The following is a 19945-nucleotide window of genomic DNA, read 5'->3' as shown; positions in this document are numbered from 1 at the left end:
CAGCATGTTTACTATAAACAAATCATGTTACGAAGAGAAATCTTGTCGAAAAAAGTATCGTAGTTGATACTAATGCCCTCCGTGGTACTATCCGAAACTAACAGGATCCATACGCTGCCGGTAACTAACATAGCATTACATTAACCAATGTTTTCACATATTTTACGATTTATGGCATACTTAAGATGAATGAATCTTATAAAGACTCTTGAGGAACATTATAAGTCAAAAAGAAAACAAGTTCAAAAAATTTCTACACTGGTGTATCCTCTTAACGCACCAAATGAAATAATGCATTCGAAGTATCATATAGCCACGTCTAGTTAACTTTAAAAGTTTATAACCGCATTAATTTTCCGAGATGGGCTTCTGTAAAGTGCAGATGCGTGCTGCCGAGTGCAGGATCGGCCGAACGAGTGGACGCTGCAGCCGTTACTTAACACTGATTTCATGAACCCGCGAGCGGCGCGTCCTTGTTGCTATTTCTGGTCACGTGCGGCGCTTCGCTCAAGTCTCCTGTTTCTGTCTTCGCTTAGCGGCGGAAGACGCCGCCCGCCGCCTCCCGTGCTGCTCTGTTGGAAGGCATCCAGAGCCGACGCCATGCCGCGGCTTATGTCCCAGCCTGCACGCGTCACACCGCCCACTAACCGTACGTACCTATCAGAAGCTTCTCATGTCATTTCTTCTCCAAAGCTGTCGTTACAACCTGTTCTACCTCTTGCTCATCTCTAACTTCATCTCCCTTTGCTTTCTTGTACTCTCCTCTTCCTCTTTATTTCTTGACTTGTTCAACAATTTCTCCTGCAGATTATCCTTGCTTTTTTTCTTTGAGTTCTCTAGCAGTTTGTAGTCGAACCACTCGAAGCGTGTGCTTGACACTCCGGGGAGCTGTGTACTGCGATGTGTTTCAGAACGCTATTTTGTTGAGCTTAATCAGTTGATGACGGTTCCTATGAGAAAAGTGGCGTGTTTTGAAGCTATTAGAGGTGTAATAAAACCTTCTGGATAGCTGTTTTCAGTATCCCATAGCATGAATTAAGACTGCGAAGTAATATGTAAAATGTAGATGACCAATACACATAGCCGGCCGGTGTGGCCGTGCGGTTCTAGGCGCTTCAGTCTGGAACCGTGTGACAGCTACGGTCGCAGGTTCGAATCCTGCCTCGGGCATGGATGTGTGTGATGTCCTTAGGTTAGTTAGGTTTAAGTAGTTCTAAGTTCTACGGGACTGATGACCACAGATGTTGAGTCCCATAGTGGTCAGAGCCATTTGAACCAATACATATATGAAGCCCCTGCCCCATAGCAACCCAGCATAAGCGACACTGCGATTTCATTTGCCATTGATTTTGGAAGCAGATGATGTCCCTTCCACCATCTGCAACAAGATCGTGCTTTTGAATGGTATACACAAAGTGCTTGATCAGGAACTCCATTTAACTAAAAGATTCCGTGTCATTTGTATGTACAGGAACTGTGTGTCTCAGTGATAAGCGATTCCCTGCTTCCAACTAATGTATACCAGCTCGTTGTATCACACGCACTTGTCAACATTACGTGTGAGATTATCAGATAAATGGTCAGGTGCGGCTTGTTTTCCTGTGCAAGAGTGTTTTTGTCCAGTTCTGTTTATACCTATGGCATCTGGCCTGATGACGTAGTGGGAAAGCGCGAACCTGGAAAGGCTGTAGGACAGAGGCCTCGTCGAGCCATGGAATGTCTCTGTCTGTCTTTAATCTCGCCTTCACCTATCAGTAACGTTAAGATTCGTCAGAAACGATATATGGTTCGGATTCTGTGCTAAACTGTAGGTTCCCTTTCTTTGGAAGGATTACTGCTGTAGATCAGGAACACCCAAGCCACTGGAGTGGCATTCATTTGAGAGATTTGCACCAGGCCATTTTGCCACACTGTTACTATAATAATACTTTTGGTGTTATCTGGATGGATTGTTAGGAAAGGGGCAGTGGGTGAAATGTGAACGGTACTGTAAATAGTGCAGCTAAGTGGGTTCTGGTACGGGCTGCATTGCTGTCAAATTTACAGTCATCTCATCGATTATCACATCATGTAACATGCCAGATTTCCCCTTCCCGCTTCTCCTCCCCCCCCCTCCCACCCCTCTGATGTAGGCCTTCTGCCTTATATATAAAGTGATGGTAAATTCCAAAATTGGCAGGAGACTCAAAATAGTCTAATTGTGCTGACAGGGATTATTCCAACTCCTGTGTCATAGCAGATCCATTTTGCTAAAATCACAATTGTTGAAAGTGTCACGTGGTGGGAAATTCAAAAATTCAAGGATGGGTCCTGTTGGTGGGTAATTCAAAAACCCAGTATGGTCATTTGGCTAAATGTAGAATCCACAACGGCTGACCTGGGGGTACTGACACAGTCCTATGTGGTCAGAATCCAATATGGCGATCCAGGATAGCGATCCAGGATGGATACTGGCACAGCTTTACCATATCACAATCCAAGTTGGCAGAGCTGTTGATACTGGCAAATCCTGCATACTTACCAGGTGACTATTGCTACGATCAGAATACAAGATGGATACTGTGTTTTCTTCAGCCGTGTGACATCAGAATTCAAGATAACAATCCAAGATGGTGGGCTTGGAGGTACAGGCACAGCCTGCATGTTATGTTTCCCTTAGTCCTATAACATCATAATCCAAGATGTTGGACTTTGTGAATACTGACAGTCTGTACGGTTCTCAGATCACTTGTGCTAAGTATAGAACCCAAGATGGTAGACCTGATGGACCCTGGCACAGCCTGCATGGTCTTCAGATCACTTGTGCTGAGGAGAGTAAAATGGTGGAAAACGCAAAAAAAAATTGGCTGGTACTGGTGAAGCATGTCCCATCGTTAGTTTAGAACCCAAAAACCGACTTCCTTTAAGTTCAGAAGTGCGTGCTGTTTAAACAACTGCCATCACTTCTGACATAGGATAAGAACTTCATCTTTCTCCAAGCAAATGCCGTCCTGAAAAGAGCCTCTGTGGTCTGCATGCTGCCCCTCACCACCACCCCTGCCACTGGTCAAAGTGAAAGTCAAGCCTTCACAGTAGCAGAGTTAACCTGCCACCAGACTCAAGCACTATAGCGCCAAATGGGTAGGCCACATGCATCAACAGAGTCCACTGCCTCTCCTAAAACTAATGGATGCACAGCTGACCACTCAGTGCTTCGATGGTCATCCTCTCCAAGACTTCCAGACCAAGCTGTCCAGCTTTAACTAAATGCTGCTTTCACCAATGTGAGATATGTCAAGACTTCCAGTAGAGTAACGCCATATCATGCAGTCTGGAACGTGGGTAGATGCCTGTCACCCCATGCTGACTGTTAACAGCTTCATCCTCAAATAGGTAAGAAAATGGGCATGCAGTATCTTCAACCAGTCTGTTCCAACTACCTGTCATTGCCACCCAACTACTTTTCAAAATCGCCATTCAAATACACATGTGCATTATCATAACTATGAGATTTTTAGTGTTTAAACAATATTACTTCTGTGTGTGTGTTGTAGAATAGAACAGGACAGCAACGTATATTTAAACAAATGCCATTCTGACAACTATTTCCTACCTGATGAACCACTTGTCCAGATCGCAACACCGGCCATGCCTCCCACTGCAGCATCTGATACTATTAGCAAAGCTTTTTAGCAATGAACTAAGTAGGATACGAACATGTTTTTTATTTAGTTAAGCAACAGGAGACAGCATCAGCAGATCGCGAATTCCTTCAATGTGTTGAAGTGAGACTGCCATAATCATGGGTAAGTTGGTCCAGCCTATCAGCCAGCAGAGCATTAGACAGCTGAACCAGCAGACACCACACCTAGCGACACTGGCATCAGGGTCACAAGTGACATGATGCATGCCACTTTTTACAAACGGTTCTTGCCTGTCACTAGGGCATCACCAAGATCTTAATCATAATCCAATTTTAGAACTGGACAGAAGTTACATCACATGGTTTAGAGCGACTGACGCATAGTGATTGCGTGAGTTATCTCCCACAAACCTCAGAACACCTCTAACTAACACTGTTTATAATATACAAACACTGCCGTGACTGTCATTCCATGAAAGCCATAGGCCAGGCCACAGCTGCAGCACTAAAAGTGTGTGGCACTAACAGACATATCACGCTGATATGGAGTTTTTAACAGCTTCTAGATACACTAGTGCAGACAAAATCTATCGCCCAGTGCCGTCAGACAGCGACTGTGCTAGAAGAAGTGACAGTCTAGGCACTGGAAGCTCATAGTCTCATTCTCACATCATTCTGTCACTTAGCACTTCCTTCAACTCTGTTAATATTCATTAGTGTGAATAATACATAGCTGCACCATGGAGCTATAAATTGCAAATTACAGACTGGTAATACTATCTTCTTAGTCAGGGCACTTCAAAGAATTTGCAAGGTGGCCACCGAATTGTAAATAGCTTCATAGCCTATGTAATCGATTTTTTGTGTAGTTTAAACGTAAATAATTAAAACTGTAGGCTATCAGAACACACATCTCCTTGAATCTATGTAACCACCTCTTCTCCCAATATTCTTGTGTACAGAAATAAAGTTTTTACCACTTCAGTAAACGACTGGTTGTTAAATTTAGTACATTGCTAAACATTGTTCTGAACTTTACATTACACAGACAAAAACAGCAGGAGGTGCACACTAAACACTGTTTGTTTGCGTCAGGCCACACACTGTAGTTATATATGGTACAGTCACATGAAAATGAGACACATGCAAAAAAGTAAGTAAACTCTGTATTATTTGAAAATAATCACTATAACTGTTAATACACTTATCTAGTTTTAAGTTAAGATGGTCGATGCTATCATAGAAAAATGTTTGCAACTGCCTATAGAATCATGTTTGTACCCAGACGTGCATACACTGTGCGGTCAAAAGTATCCGAACACCTGGCTGAAAATGACTCACAAGTTCGTGGCGCCCTCGATCGGTAATGCTGGAATTCAGTTTGGTGTTGGCCCACCCTTAGCCTTGACGACGGCTTCCACTCCCGCAGGCATACGTAGAATCAGGTTCTGGGGCGTTTCTTCGGGAATGGAAGCCCATTCTTCACGGAGTGCTGCACTGATGAGAGGTATCGATGTCGGTTGGTGCGGTCTGGCACGAATTCGGCGTTTCAAAACATCCCAAAGGTGTTCTACAGGATTCAGGAGAGGAATCTGTGCAGACCAGTACATTACAGAGATGCTATTGTCCTGTAAGCACTCCGCCACAGGCCGTGCATTAGGAACAGATGCCAGAACCTGTTGAAAGATGCAATAGCCATCACCGAATTTCTCTTCAACAGTGGGAAGCAGGAAGGAGCTTAAAACTTCAATGTAGGCCTGTGCTGTGATAGTGACGCAGATCAACAAGGGGTGCAAGCCCCTCCTTGAAAAACACGACCACACCATAACACCACCGCCTCCGAATTTTACTGTTGCCACAACACACGCTGGCAGATGATGTTCACCGGGAATTAGTCATACCCACACCCTGCCATCGGATCGCCACATTGTGTACTGTGATTCGTCACTCCGTACGACGTTTTTCCACTGTTCAATCGTCCAATGTTTACTCTCCTTACACCCGGCGAACCCCTCGTTTGGCATTTATCGACGCGATGTGTGGCTTATGAGCAGCTGCTCGACTATGAAATCCAAGTTTTCTCACCTTCCACCTAACTGTCATAGTATTTGCAGTGGATCCTGATGCAGTTTGGAATTCCTGTGTTATGGTCTGGATAGATGTCTGCCTATTACACATTACGATACTCTTCAACTGTCGGCGGTCTCTGTCAGTCAACAGACGAGGTCGGCCTGTACGCTTTTGTGCTGTACGTGTCCCTTCAGTTTCCACTTCACTATCACATCGGAAATAGTGGACCTAGGGATGTTTAGGGGTGTGGAAATCTCACGTACATACGTATGACACAAGTGACACCCTATCACCTGACCACGTTCCAAGTCCGTGAGTTGCGCGGAGCGCCCCATTCTGCTGTCTGACGATGTCTAATGACTACTGAGGTCGCTGATATCGAGCACCTGGCAGTAGGTGGCAGCAAAATGCACTTAACAAACTGGCTATTGCCTTCTGTCTAGGGTTCTTCGGCCGACGTTCATCTGATGATTTTACTGAGGTTTCGCCAGCACGAGTGGCTGGCATTGTCAAAGCTTCACCTTCCATTGCCGGTGGTGAACTGGAGCCGAGCTCGCGGGCGCAGACTGTATGTACCTGGCACGCCAACGTCATAGGGCTTCTCTGCGGTCATTTCCCGTGCGGTTCTCCTCTTACCACCCGCGACGGTCATTCGCTGCAGTACAGGAAGCCAGGATCCGTCTACCTTAAGGCTTTCCTCTTTCTTGTTGAAGCTGTTCGCGTGTTTTTGTATTTCTACAGCTTCTCTGATAGTGCTTCTCTAACACTGGTGCTGGTGAAACGTCAGTAAAATCATCAGATGAACGTCGGCCGAAGAACCCGAGACAAAAGCCAATAGGCAGTTTGTCAACAAGTGGCCACGAAAGCCTTAACAACTTGGTAAAACACACTTATTATGAAAAACGTATGTTTTTGGGGGTGGCCGGATACTTTTTGATCACATCGTGTATCTCTTCACCTTAGCACATCGACGGCCCCAAATGTCTTTCTTCAGGGCTCCAAAGATATGGAAATTGAATGGGGAGAAATCGGAGTGTATGGAGTATGTGTGAGGGCTTCACAGCGAATCTTCTGCAGTGTAGTCAAAACAGCTTGGCCAGCATGTGGGCGGGCTATATCCACCAACACAATGGTGCTGGCTGACAATATTCCTGGGCGTTTGGACCTGATGGGACGCTTTAGTTTTAATAGCGTTAATTTTAGCACCATGTTCCAGAAATTCAATGAGCAATGGGCTCTTGCAGCCAAACGAAAAAGTGTTGTGACCTTAACTAGATCTAGCGTTATTGTTGTTTCGATACGCTGCACAAATTTCGCTGGAAAGCCCTTAAACATACTCCTTAAGAGTCCTCATCTCTCCACATCCGATTTCCAGAATCTTGGAGACGTGAAGAAATACATTCGTAGCTTTGATTTGTTTGGGATGAAGAGGTGCACGTTTGAGTGCAATCATGTTTCCATAAGCACTCGCAAACATTTTTTCCATAAATCCATTGACAGATTCTCTCACAGATATGGCGATTACTTTTGGAAAAATAAATACTTACTTTCATCTATCAGTTTCGTTTTAATTTAACTGTCCTTTTTAAATCGTAGCTTCCTCTCTGGTAACGTGTTTTAGTCGGGAAGACACATATCAGGGCACTTTACAAAATCGGTAAGTTGGCCACTGTATATGTTTATGTAGTTTTTATGTAAGCATTTGCAGTGCTACTGCCACTGTGTGTGGTAGGATAAGAAAGTGGGGTAGCGTTTGATCCTATGACTGTGTTGAAGTTTTATTTATTTGGACGATTTATTTCATCTCTTTCAACGTCTACAGGCAGCTAAGACGTACACAGTACCTCGCGTATCGCTGCATAGAGAGCTAAGCCAGCAACAAAGCCACATTGCACCATGATTTGCCACGTATTTCTCCGTCAACTGCGGTTGTTGTCTAATACACCCCCGAGAGCATGGTCTAGGGCAGGGCACCTAGGCTGACGTCAGTGGGGCTGCCCCTTTGGCCACAGCTCATCAGGTGGAATGCTTAGCTACGACTATCAGAAAGTGACTCTGTTCCCGGCACGCTAAATGTTGATCTAGGTCAACGCTCCCTGTTAGAACGCAGACGCTTTTCTAAAGCTTTGGCACCAGTGATCACACTGAAGAACACAGTAGTATAGTTTGGACCAAATACACACATTTGGCATTGAGTGCACGGTACAGACTGCTTGTTTTTATAAGGTCAAAATGGTTCAAATGGCTCTGAGCACTATGGGACTTAACATCTATGGTCATCAGTCCCCTAGAACTTAGGACTACTTAAACCTAACTAACCTAAGGACAGCACGCAACACCCAGTCATCACGAGGCAGAGAAACTATAAGGTCATTCACTGTGGCCATAAAACATAGCGTTCAGTCTGGTAATACCATATTCTTTAGAGAAAGAATGCACGTATCAGGACACTTTACAAAATTGGTAAGATCGCTACCAAGTCGTAAACAGGAGGCTATTTTAGGATTTTTGGTATGGTAACGAATAAGAAAACAAAAATTTTTGTACAAAATTGTTAATAATTTTTGCACGTACATTACAAACGGAAACAAATCTTCCTTAATTTTTTGGTTAGTATATATTTAACAGGGTCCAGTTAAGTATTTCATTTATAAAGCAAATACACATCTCAATAGTCAATCTTCTCATTCTTTTTCCAGCTAGTAAGTTGATAAAAATAAAGAAGGTATGTCCTCGAAGTGTAATACCTTATATTTTTCTGTAAACTACCCCACTTATGGCCTAAACAATTAGCTCCCTTCCTGCTTGCAATTCTTCTGAGATCATTTGAGGATTTCAATTTTTCCTTTTATTTCCTGCAGTACACAAATTTTAAAGTTTTCCACTTCCTTTGCGTGTGCGTTACCAACTCTTCTCGTAATATTCTGCTGGTAATTTTGCAGATGAAGTGACCTCAATAGAGTTTCTGTCATTGAAATCCCATATGCAGTTTAGAAGATGTAACTGTATATGTAATTTAGGAACTATCTGTTTTGAACAACATTCCAGTTGATATCTTAAGCATAGGTTCGTAATTTCATACTCCAGTAGGACTGTTGCTTTTGGTAACAGAACGTTGGGCTAACACAACACTAGTATAAAAAGGGAATGGAAGAAATACAACTGCGGTACTGCATTCCCTTTCCCTTTCTCCGATATGGATATAAAAGTACAAAATTCCAAATCAGATAGCCATTAATAGTACTGTAGATTGTCCTAAACTACTAACCTGATTTTATTAGAGACTGAAATGCAATTTAATTCACTTCATTCACATTTATGACACTAGCAACAGAAATTATTACCCTCCTATGAAAAACAGAGAGCTGATACCGTTATATCAGTAATTAATATCGCTGTGACAAGGAAAAACACAGTTTTATTGAGGAACTCCTTACAACTCATCTTGGTGAAAACAATTACTTTGTAAATGGTTTCGGAAACTAGTACACTACCTGATTTCCCGAGAGGGAAGAAGATGAAGTCTATCTGTGATGTAAATAGTCAATCCTGCAGAGTATAGACACAGAATTAACATCAGACATTTTCGATTATTTTTTATGACACCATCTTCCCAACCTTCAGACAATGTATCCTTGCGTTTTACCACATAGGAAGTGATATTTGTATGAAATCTATTTGGAATTCTTTCAGGGATTGCACAATTATATCTTACATGTCACATTCCTTACCACACCCACCCCTCACCGCCGGCCGAGCGGTTCTAGGCGCTTCAGTCTGGAACCGCACGACTGCTACGGTCGCAGGTTCGAATCCTGCCTCGGGCATGGATGTGTGTGATGTCCTTAGGTTAGTTAGGTTTAAGTAGATCTAAGTTCTATGGGACTGATGACCTCAGATGTTAAGTCCCATAGTGCTCAGAGCCATTTTGAACCCACCCCTAACCCCGCAACTAGCTCTATGAGTCTGTTGTCATAAGGACTGTAACCAATCAGCCCAACAAGTCCGAATACGTTGGATTCGTTGTTTTCGATTGTTTTTTCATTACTCCTATCCGATCCTACACACATTCTAGGTGCGGAATGTAACTAATCAGGCTGTATTTTTGTTTTTCATGGCAGTCTTCTGTCGTTGCACTTTTATACGTAATATGGGAGGTGTTCCATCTTTTGCAACTGTATAAAATTTAATCCAAACCAGACGCTTTTCATTTATTTTAAAGCCTCTTCAATTCCAGAATGAGATTTTCACTCTGCAGTGGAGTGTGCGCTGATATGAAACTTCCTGGCATATTAAAACTGTGTGCCCAACCGAGACTCGAACTCGGGACCTTTGCCTTTCGCGGGCAAGTGCTCTACCGTCTGAGCTACCGAAGCACGACTCACGCACGGTACTCACAGCGTTACTTCTGCCGGTTTCGAAGCCTCTTCAATTGTTAGAACTTTGGCTCCTACACTATTTCCATACATCCTTGTATACACAGGCTAAAAATCGAACGCTTGTGTATAGAAAAACGCATGGAAATAATGTACGAGCTAAAATACTGACCACTGGAGATTCCTCAAATGAATTGTAACGTGTTTAATCCAAATCAACTTCCATATTATTTGTGTCATTAAACAGTCTAACGACTCTGAAAATCGTTGGTCTGATGGTGAAGGGAATTCTTTTCGATTAGTTTTATATGTCACTTTCACTCTGTTTACATCATCATTTCTTACATAGAGCGTGCCATTTATCTCCTCTTCTCTCTCTCTCTCTCTCTCTCTCTCTCTCTCTCTCAATCCATTAGAACAGGCCTTGAGAGGTCGACTGACTGCCATCTCATCCTCATCCTATAGGCGTCACTGGATGCAGAAATGGAGGGACATATGGTCAACATATTGCTCTCCCTGCCGTTGTCAGTTTTTCTGCCCAAAGCCGCTACTTCTCAGTCAGGCAGCTCTTTAATTGGCCTCACAAGAGATGAGTGCACCTCGCTTGCCAACAGCGCTCGGCACACCCGAATGGTAACCTATCCAATTCCCAGCCAAGCCCAATGGCGCTTAACTTAGGTGATCAGACGAGAGGTGCTGTTAGAGCGCGCACAGAATACTTTGACCGGTAGAGGTGCAGTTGGCAGGGCGTGTATGGGGAGAGTATTAGTGGTATAGGCTGTGGGCAGGTGCTCGAGGGGCAAATGTCAGCGCTGGAGGGGAAATGCCGATTGCTGGAGGGGAAGTGCCGACCTAAACTGAAGCCTATACTCACTTTTAATGTAAATATTAAGTGGGGCCCTCCATAACCACACTTGCAAGGTGACCATTCAAAAAGATCTGTCATGTCTGGTTGTTTAGTATCTAAAAAGAATTCCGCCGAAAATGCAGCGATTTACTTTCGTCTGACTTGGTAACCATTTGCAACTTCCAGAGAATTGTCATGAGTGGCAAATTTTGAGGTAAACGTACGCATTTCTCTTGTTGTCATGTTGAAATTTGATTCCTTTGCCAAGACACAGCTGAGTTTACACAGTCTCACCTCACTAAATTGTGGAGACACATTTGTGGGAGAATTCTGAAACAATGGTTTATTAAGTGAGGAAATGAGGAAACGTAGCGTCAGTATCTTATGAAAATACCCGTGCTATGTCTTCACTTATGTCATTTCGAGCCTCATAGCATTTCTCGTTTCATCAGCTAACGATGGCGCTTAGAAATTACATTATTCTAAAAGTTTGTAGTTATTATAATAACACGATAGATAATGAAGTTCTACATAATAACCATATGAGAAAATACTCTCCTCTTTGTGTGCTGTCAGCTGCCAAAATCACATATCGATATTTCAAACCGTTTACGAAATATGACAGATGTTGTGAATATTTCGCTCTGGTTTTATCTCTGGCGTGGCGAGATGTCAAATGAGTGTGCTGCGTCAGACCAATTATCTTGAGGTTGGTGACAGATGGAAATCTCTACCCACGTCTAAAGAAAAATTCAATATGTTAGCTAAATTTCACACACAGCAACATACTAAGTAACATGAATCGAACGCAAAATCACAGCGACCCCTATTTATCATTGCAATTTTTTTTCGAATTTCATGTAATGTTCTTGTTTCCTCGTAAATATCACAAAAACTATGACGATTAACGAAATGATAGGCACGTCATAAGTAACATATATAAATCTACAAGCAAATAAAAAATGGTAAACACTTGTTGGCCCCCCCTCCCAAACAAACGAATGAACTTGCCCAGGGTTTTGGACGAAAATTGGTCACTGCGCATTGGTTAACATAACTTGCGCGGACTCTAGCACTGCAGCAGGGCTGTTGAACACAATTTGTCCTCACCAACACAAATAAATTTTTGTCTAGATGCAAAATTTTAAAAAAATGTATCAAGCAAACGATGTTTAGCTACCTGTGGGACATAGACCAGCATGACTTCCGGTCTTGCAACTTTTTTTCGGTACAAAGATATCAACAGCAGTACATCCTTTTTAAACAGCGCCGTGTACTTTTTTATTCTCCAGCGGCCTTACCGCAGCGGTATCATTGGATCCCGCTAGATCAACGAAGTTTAGCGCTGTTGGCCTTGGCTAGCATTTGGGTGGGTCACAGTCCGGTTGCGCCGAGCGCTGTTGGCAAGCGAGATGCAGTCAGCCCATGTGACTCCAATTGAGGAGCTACTTGACTGAGAAGTAGTGGCTCTGATCACGAAAACTGACGAAGACCAGGAGAATGATGTGCTGACCACATGCCCTTCCATATCCAAAACCAGCGGCATCTATCGGCAGAGGATGACGCGGCTGTCGGTAGGTAGCGTTGGGCCTCACGAGACATGATCGAACGGAGTATACCAGTTTATTCGGTCATCCACTTCTTCACTTCAAGACGTATGCAAAATCGTATCACGTAATATTCTTCATGTAAACATTTCGTTATTACAAACGTAACACAAATTTGGATTTGACTCTCCTACACTAGCACTCAGTGCATGTGCATGGGATACAACTAGGAAAATACACAACGGTCGTTCATTCAACCGTCTGCATTCTCCATAGATGAGCAGCATATCTACCTTCTCTTTGTTGGTGTCCATTGTGTTCACACAAACTTTCAAGTAAAGGCAGCTGATAGAATGATCAGTGTGCATCTTCCTTGTGTTTCGGTTTGTTTACTGTCAACTTTTTTTATTGTACGGTATGGAACTGGGTACCTAGCAACGACGGAGAGGCTTCGTCCCCACCGTAGCCCTCAGTGGTTCACAACCCCACAACAGGCTATAGCAGTCCACGCACCCCACCACTGCCCTAAACCGAACCCATGGTTATTGTGGAATCCGGCCCCCGGTGGACCCACTTGGGAACCTTCTCACACCAGACAAGGGCAACCCCAATGTTTGCGAGGTAGACTAATCATGGTGTACGCGCACATGGAGAAAGTGTTTGCGCAGCAATCGCCGACATAGTGTAACTGAGGCGGAATAAGGGGAACCAGCCCGCATTCGCTGAGGCAGATTGAAAACCGCCTTAAAAACCATCCACAGACTGGCCGGCACACCGGACCTCGACACTAATCCGCCAGGCGGATTCATGCCGGGGTTCGGCACGCCTTCCCACCCGGAAATTACTCGGGGTACCTGCACTGTGCCCTAATACAGTTAGTAACGTTATACAGGGTGAGTCACCTAACGTTACCGCTGGATATATTTCGTAAACCACATCAAATACTGACGAACCGATTCCACAGACCGAACGTGAGGAGAGGGGCTAGTGTAATTGTTTAATACAAACCATACAAAAATGCGCGGAAGTATGTTTTTTAACACAAACCTACGTTTTTTAAATGGAACAACGTTAGTTTTGTTAGCACATTTGAACATATAAACAAATACGTAATCAGTGCCGTTTGTTGCATTGTAAAATGTTAATTACATCCGGAGATATTGTAACCTAAAGTTGACGCTTGAAACCTCCGACGTTCAGTTGCGTGTTGTAACTAACACGGGCCACGGTCGGCGAGCAGCATCTGCAGGGACATGTCCCACTGGAAACGCGTCGACGTATGTGGTATCAGCATGATGGTGTACCTGCACATTCCGCAATTAACACTAGACTGACCCTTGACAGGATGTTCGACGGGCGTTTCATAGGACGTGGAGGACGCATAAATTGGCCAGCCCGTTCTCCTGATCTTACACCTCTGGACTTCTTTCTGTGGGGTACGTTAAAGGAGAATGTGTACCGTGATGTGCCTACAACCCCAGAGGATGTGAAACAACGTATTGTGGCAGCCTGCGGCGACATTACACCAGATGTACTGTGGCGTGTACGTCATTCATTACGCCAGAGATTGCAATTGTGTGCAGCAAATGATGGCCACCACATTGAACATCTATTGGCCTGACATGTCGGGACACACTCTATTCCACTCCGTAATTGAAAACGGAAACCACGTGTGTACGTGTACCTCACCCCTCATGGTAATGTACATGTGCGTCAGTGAAAGAGACCAATAAAAAGGTGTTAGCATTTGGACGTAATGTGCTGTTCCAGTCTCTTCTGTACCTAAGGTCCATCACCGTTCGCTTTGGATCCCTACGTAGTTCGGTGCTCTCCGATACACACGATCGAACAGCGGAGGAGTGGTACTCAAGCGTCAACTTTAGGTTACAATATCTCCGGATGTAATTAACATTTTACAATGCAACAAACGGCACTGATTACGTATTTGTTTATATGTTCAGATGTGCTAACAAAACTAACGGGGTTCCATTTAAAAAAAACGTGGGTTTGTGTTAAAAAACATACTTCCGTGCATTTTTTTTATGGTTTGTATTAACCAATTACACTAGCCCCTCTCCTCACGTTCGGTCTGTGGAATCGATTCGTCAGTATTTGATGTGGTTTACGAAATATATCAAGCGGTAATGTTAGGTGACTCACCCTGTATTTACGTGAACAGTACACTGCGATACGTCTGTGAACAGGTCTTGAGAAAAGAAGGCGAATTATAGAATAAAAATGTAGGATGCTATTTAAAAAAGAAGTGCTGGTATTGACGAGAAAGGCAACCGTGCTGATTAATGTATCTGTGGCTGCTAAGCATAATTTATTTGATATACTTTTTACTGCATTTGGACAAAGAGTTATTTGGGGTGATCAAGATATCTAAATCTACATCCATATTCGGCAATTCATTTCACGGCGCTTGACGGAGGGTACGTGTAGCCCTACAAATCGCTTCATTTGCTGTTCGACTCGCAAACAGAGTGAAGAAAGAACGAGTGTCTAACGCCTCCGCATGAGCCTTAATTTCTCCTGATCTTCGTGGTTATTATGCACAATGTATGCTGGAGGCAACAGAGTCGTTCTGCAGTCAACTTCAAATACGGTTTCTTTAAATTTTTTGTCGGTAATGTTCCTCGAAAAGAACGTCGACTTCCCTCCAGAGATTCCCATTTGAGTTCCTAAAGCATCTCCGTAATAGTAGCGTGTTGTTCGGAACTACCAGTAACTATCTGCCAGCCCGTCGAATTGCTTCAGTGTCTTCTTTTAATCCGATCTGCTACGGACCCCAATCACTCGAGCACAAGTAGCGCCCTATATGCAGCCTCCTTTACAGATGAACCACACTTTCCTAGAATTCTGCCAATGAACCGAAGTCGACTATTCGCCTTTCCTACCACAATCCTTACATGCTCGTCCATGTCATATCACTTTGCAACGTTACGTTCAGATATTTATACGACCTGACTGCGTCAAGTAAGACACTGCTAATGCTGTGCCGGCCGCGGTGGCCGAGCGGTTCTAGACGCTCCTGTCCGGAATCGCGCTGCCGCTACGGTCGCAGGTTAGAATACTGCCTCGGGCATGGATGTGTGTGATGTCCTTAGGTTTAAGTACTTCTAAGTCTAGGGGACTGATGACCTGAGATGTTGAGTCCCACAGTGCTCATAGCCATTTGCTAATGCTGTATCCGACCATTACGGGTTTGTTTTTCCTACTCATCCGCATTAACTTACATTTTTCTACATTTAGAGCTAGCTGCCTTTCATCACACCAACTAAAAATTTTGTCTATATCATCCTGTATCCTCCTACAATCACTCAACTTCGACACCTTACTGTACACCACAGCATCATCTGCAAACAACCGCAGATTGCTGCCCACCTGTCCGCCAAATCGTTTTTGTATAAACAGAATATTATCGCTACTATCACACTTCCCTGGGCCATTTCTGACGGTATCCTTGTCTCTGATGAACATTCGCGTCGAGGACAACATATTGGGTTCTATAACTTAAGAAGTCTTCGAGCCACTAACATATTGTACAGCTATTCCATATGCTCTTACCTTCTTTAAGAGCCTGAGGGTGCATCGTTTAAAGTGCTCTCCGGAGATCTAGAACAACGAAATCTGCATGTTGCCCTTCATCCATAGTTCGCAGTGTATCATGTGAGAAAAAGGCAACTGATTTTCGCACGAACGATGCTATCTAAAAACACGTTCATTTGTGGACATAAGCTTCTCGGTGTCAAGAAAAATTATGATATTCGAACTGAGAATATGTTCAAGGATTCTGCAACAGATCGATGTTAGGGATGTTGGTCTGTTCAAATGGTTCTAAGCACTATGCGACCTAACTTCTGAGGTCATCAGTCACCTAGAACTTAGAACTAATTAAACTTAACTAACCTAAGGACATCACACACATCCATGCCCGAGGCATGATTCGAACCTACGACCGTAGCGGTCGCTCGGTTCCAGACTGCAGCGCCTAGAACCGCACGGCCACTCCTGTTGGTCCGTAATTTTGTGGGTCCGTTCTTTTGCCCTTCTCATACACAGGAGTAAGCTGCGTTTTTTCTAGTTCGCTGGCTGAGGGATAGCGATAAATGCAAGCTAAGAAAGGAACCAGTGCCCGCGTGGCTAGCCGTGCGGTCTAACGAACTGCCGGCCGGGGTGGCCGAGCGGTTAGGCGCAACAGTCTGGAACCGCGCGACCGCTACGGTAGCAGGTTCGAATCCTGCCTCGGGCATGGATGTGTGTAATGTCCTTAGGCTAGTTAGGTTTAAGTAGTTTTAAGTTCTAGGGGACTGATGACCTCAGAAGTTAAGTCCCATAGTGCTCAGAGCCATTTGAACCATTTTCTAACGCACTGCTTCCTGAGCGGGAAGGCGTGCCGGTTCCCGGCACGAATCCGCCCGGCGGATTACTGTCGAGGTCCTGTGTACCGGCCAGGCGGTGGATGCTTTTTAGGCGGTTTTCCATCTGCCTCGGGCTTGTTCCCCTTATTCCGTCTCAGTTACACTATGTCGTCGATTGCTGCGCAAACACTGCCCGTACACCATAATTTCTCTACCATGCAAACATTTAGGATTACACTCGTCTGATGTAAGACATTCCCGCGACGCGAGGGGGGGGGGGGGGGGTCCACTGGGGGCCGAACTGCACAAGAACTCCGGGGACTCGGTGGGGAGCGGCGGGTGGTGAGTGGACTGCTGTAGCGTGTTGTGGGGTTGTGAACCACTGAGGGCTACGGCGGGGACGAAGCCTCTCAGTCGTTTCTAGCTTCAATACAATACAATACAAGGGACCAATGCCGTGGAATACTCTTTGGAAAACTGAATTGGGATTCCATCTGGACTTGGTGATTTATCTGTCTCCATCTCCCTAAAGTGTTTCTCTACGTTAAGGATGCTTATATGTGCCGTCGATAAGCGAGTCTGTTCGATGATAAAACGACAGTATGGTTGTACGATTCTCCTGCATGAACAATCACTTGAACGTGAAATTTAAAACTTCGGTTTTCGTTCTGCTATCTTCAGCTGTCACACCAGACTGATCAACAAGTAAAGATAAATGCGACATCCCCTATAGTAAGTTATCTGTGTATTACTCTGTAATTCTGTCTAAGATTTCTCCACGCCTTCCAGAACTACGCTTTTATTTCACTTTTTTCTGTCACCCACCCAACCCCTGTGCAAAGAGGTGCTGTGGGTGTCTTAGTCCTATGGTAATTTTTTTTGTTGCAGATAGTAATACTTCTGCGTAATAATTATTGTTGAAAATGCCCCAGACGTTCAAAATTTATGCTTATACGTTACCAGTCCCTCCTCCCTCTCCCACAAATGTGGATGCCACGTTTTTCCCATCCCCAAAAACAACACATTCATTTCTACACATACAGATAACTACACCACACTCAATAGAGTGGCAGATGGCAGACGGTGCTGTCGCGCGTTCGAGGAACAGGACCGCGAGCCCAACGCATCTAGATGTGCCCTTGCTTCAATTGCAAAGAGGGCAATATAATCGAGTACTGTGTACAGAAATTTCGTGAAGGTCGTGTGTGTGCGCGCTAGCGCGCGCGCGCGCCTTTGTGTGTGTGTGTGTGTGTGTGTGTGTGTGTGTGTGTGTGTGTGTGTGTGTGTGAGAGAGTGTGTGTGTGCGTATGTAAGGTTAAGAGTCACGTCTGTACCGCACGCACTCTTCGCAAGAATGAAACTTTCCACTAGGCGCTACAAACGGGACACTAAGCTGCCGATCAACAGGCGTATTTTCGGACTAGTGCAACTTTGGTTCATGAAGTAGTAGCAGATGTGTTTTAATCTCATTAGGAGGAAGGGCATGTTAGGAATGATGTCATCAATCTCACGTTGAGGCAATAACGACCATTCCTCATGCAAGCTGCTCGCAAGCCCTGGTAAATGGTTGGTGGATAGTGACGTGATGCAACCCGTCTCCCTACTGCATCCCACGCAGGTTCTAGGGGATTCAAATCGGGAGAACGAGCAGGCCACGTCATGCGTGCAATATCTTCCAAGAAAACATCAACTACCTGTGTGCTCTATGAGATCGAGCATTATCGTCCATCAGTACGAAGACTGGGCCCACAGCACCTCGCAACAACCGCACATGATGTCCCAAGATCTCGTCACGATACCTGACAGGAGTTAAACTTTGCCGATTCACCCATACAACATCATGAGAAAGTGTTCGAGTGGTCAACACAATCCCTGCCCACATCGTTAGGGATCCTCTTTGATATCGGTTTCTTTCCAAAATGTTTTGGTCCCGACATCGTGTTCCATGTTTCCTCCAGATGTGAATCCGTCGAGAATCACTTTCCAGACCAAATCGGGACTCATATGTGAAAAGAACATTGGCCCATTGTTCGACCGTCCGTGTGGCATGTCGGTGACTCCACTCTAGACGTTCCGTTCTGTGAAGATGCGTCAGAGGTGCACATACAGCAGGTTTCCGACAATAAAGGCGACTCTGTCTAAGCCGTTAGTACAGTGTTTACCTCGATACAACACGTCCAGTGGATGCTGCGAGGGCAGATGCCAACTGTCTTGCAGTACTGAGACGGTACCGTCGTGCCTCTACAGTTAAATGACTGTCCTCTCTTTCTGATGCTACACGTGAACGGCCCTGTCCTGGTCTTCGGGATACAATTTCAGTCTCTATAAAATGTCACCACATCCGAGAAACAACAAATGGCCCTCCACCGTAGGGAATCCGGTAGGCGACTTCTCTGTGTCATACCGCACCGTCTGTGACTGTGTACACAGCGACTGTGGATGTGGGACAACCCGGTTAACACTGCCCCGTTTGATAATGCCCTGACGTCATCACTGACCTGGTTGTCCGTTGACCGGACTGTACGATCGTACAGTCATCCGTGACAGTTTGTATGAGTATATCGTGAATTTGACACAGGACGGGTAAATAGCGTTTTACTGCTGTAATTGTGGACGCCAGTATAAAATAAATCGTGAAAAACGGTGGTGTCCCTGTGAAAGAGGCAGTTGTCGGAACCCGATATCAAGTATTAAAAATTCGACAGAGAGGCAGTTTCCTAAGGTGCAGTATCTCTGTGTGTTGCGGTACGTCTTTACCCAGCGGCACAAAATCGCTTTTCATCGCGCGTAAAAGTATGATTAAACATTTGAAGAAATATAGCTTTTCGGTTCATTCAATAACTTATTACGTCAAGATAGCCAATAATTAATATAAACATTCACATTAATTGAAATTCGTTGTAATGATAGTCAACCAGAGCTTCTTTTTTATATTTTTATTTATTGCTAGAGATTTCGATCACGGCTCATTTTCAAGCGGAACCCAGATATAATTAAATTATTGTCGGTTCAATATATATATGGTGAATCAACTGCCTCTACCTATTCGTTTCATGTAGACCCCCTAATACGCGCTACGTCTGTATCAGGAACGATATCTAGACAGGGGACAGCCACGT

At 44.4% G+C, this 19945-nt stretch overlaps 1 protein-coding gene across 2 annotated transcripts in view; it reads left to right on the top strand.

Annotated features, from left to right (window-relative positions):
• The first annotated feature begins 538 nt into the window (after nt 1-538).
• The window catches only part of LOC124605616 (ATP-dependent translocase ABCB1-like), a 242334-nt gene continuing 222927 nt past the window's right edge, over nt 539-19945 (top strand). Inside the window, exon 1 of one of the 2 annotated variants that reach the window (XM_047137424.1) lies at nt 539-649. The gene's annotated coding sequence lies outside the window, so the exon portion shown is untranslated. The remainder of the gene's footprint in view (nt 650-19945) is intronic. The other variant, XM_047137423.1, reaches the window with a different exon arrangement.

The sequence above is a fragment of the Schistocerca americana genome, chromosome 3 (assembly GCF_021461395.2).
Source record: "Schistocerca americana isolate TAMUIC-IGC-003095 chromosome 3, iqSchAmer2.1, whole genome shotgun sequence".
In the NCBI taxonomy this organism is placed as follows: domain Eukaryota; kingdom Metazoa; phylum Arthropoda; class Insecta; order Orthoptera; family Acrididae; genus Schistocerca; species Schistocerca americana.
This window is presented reverse-complemented; position numbering and strand designations above follow the sequence as displayed.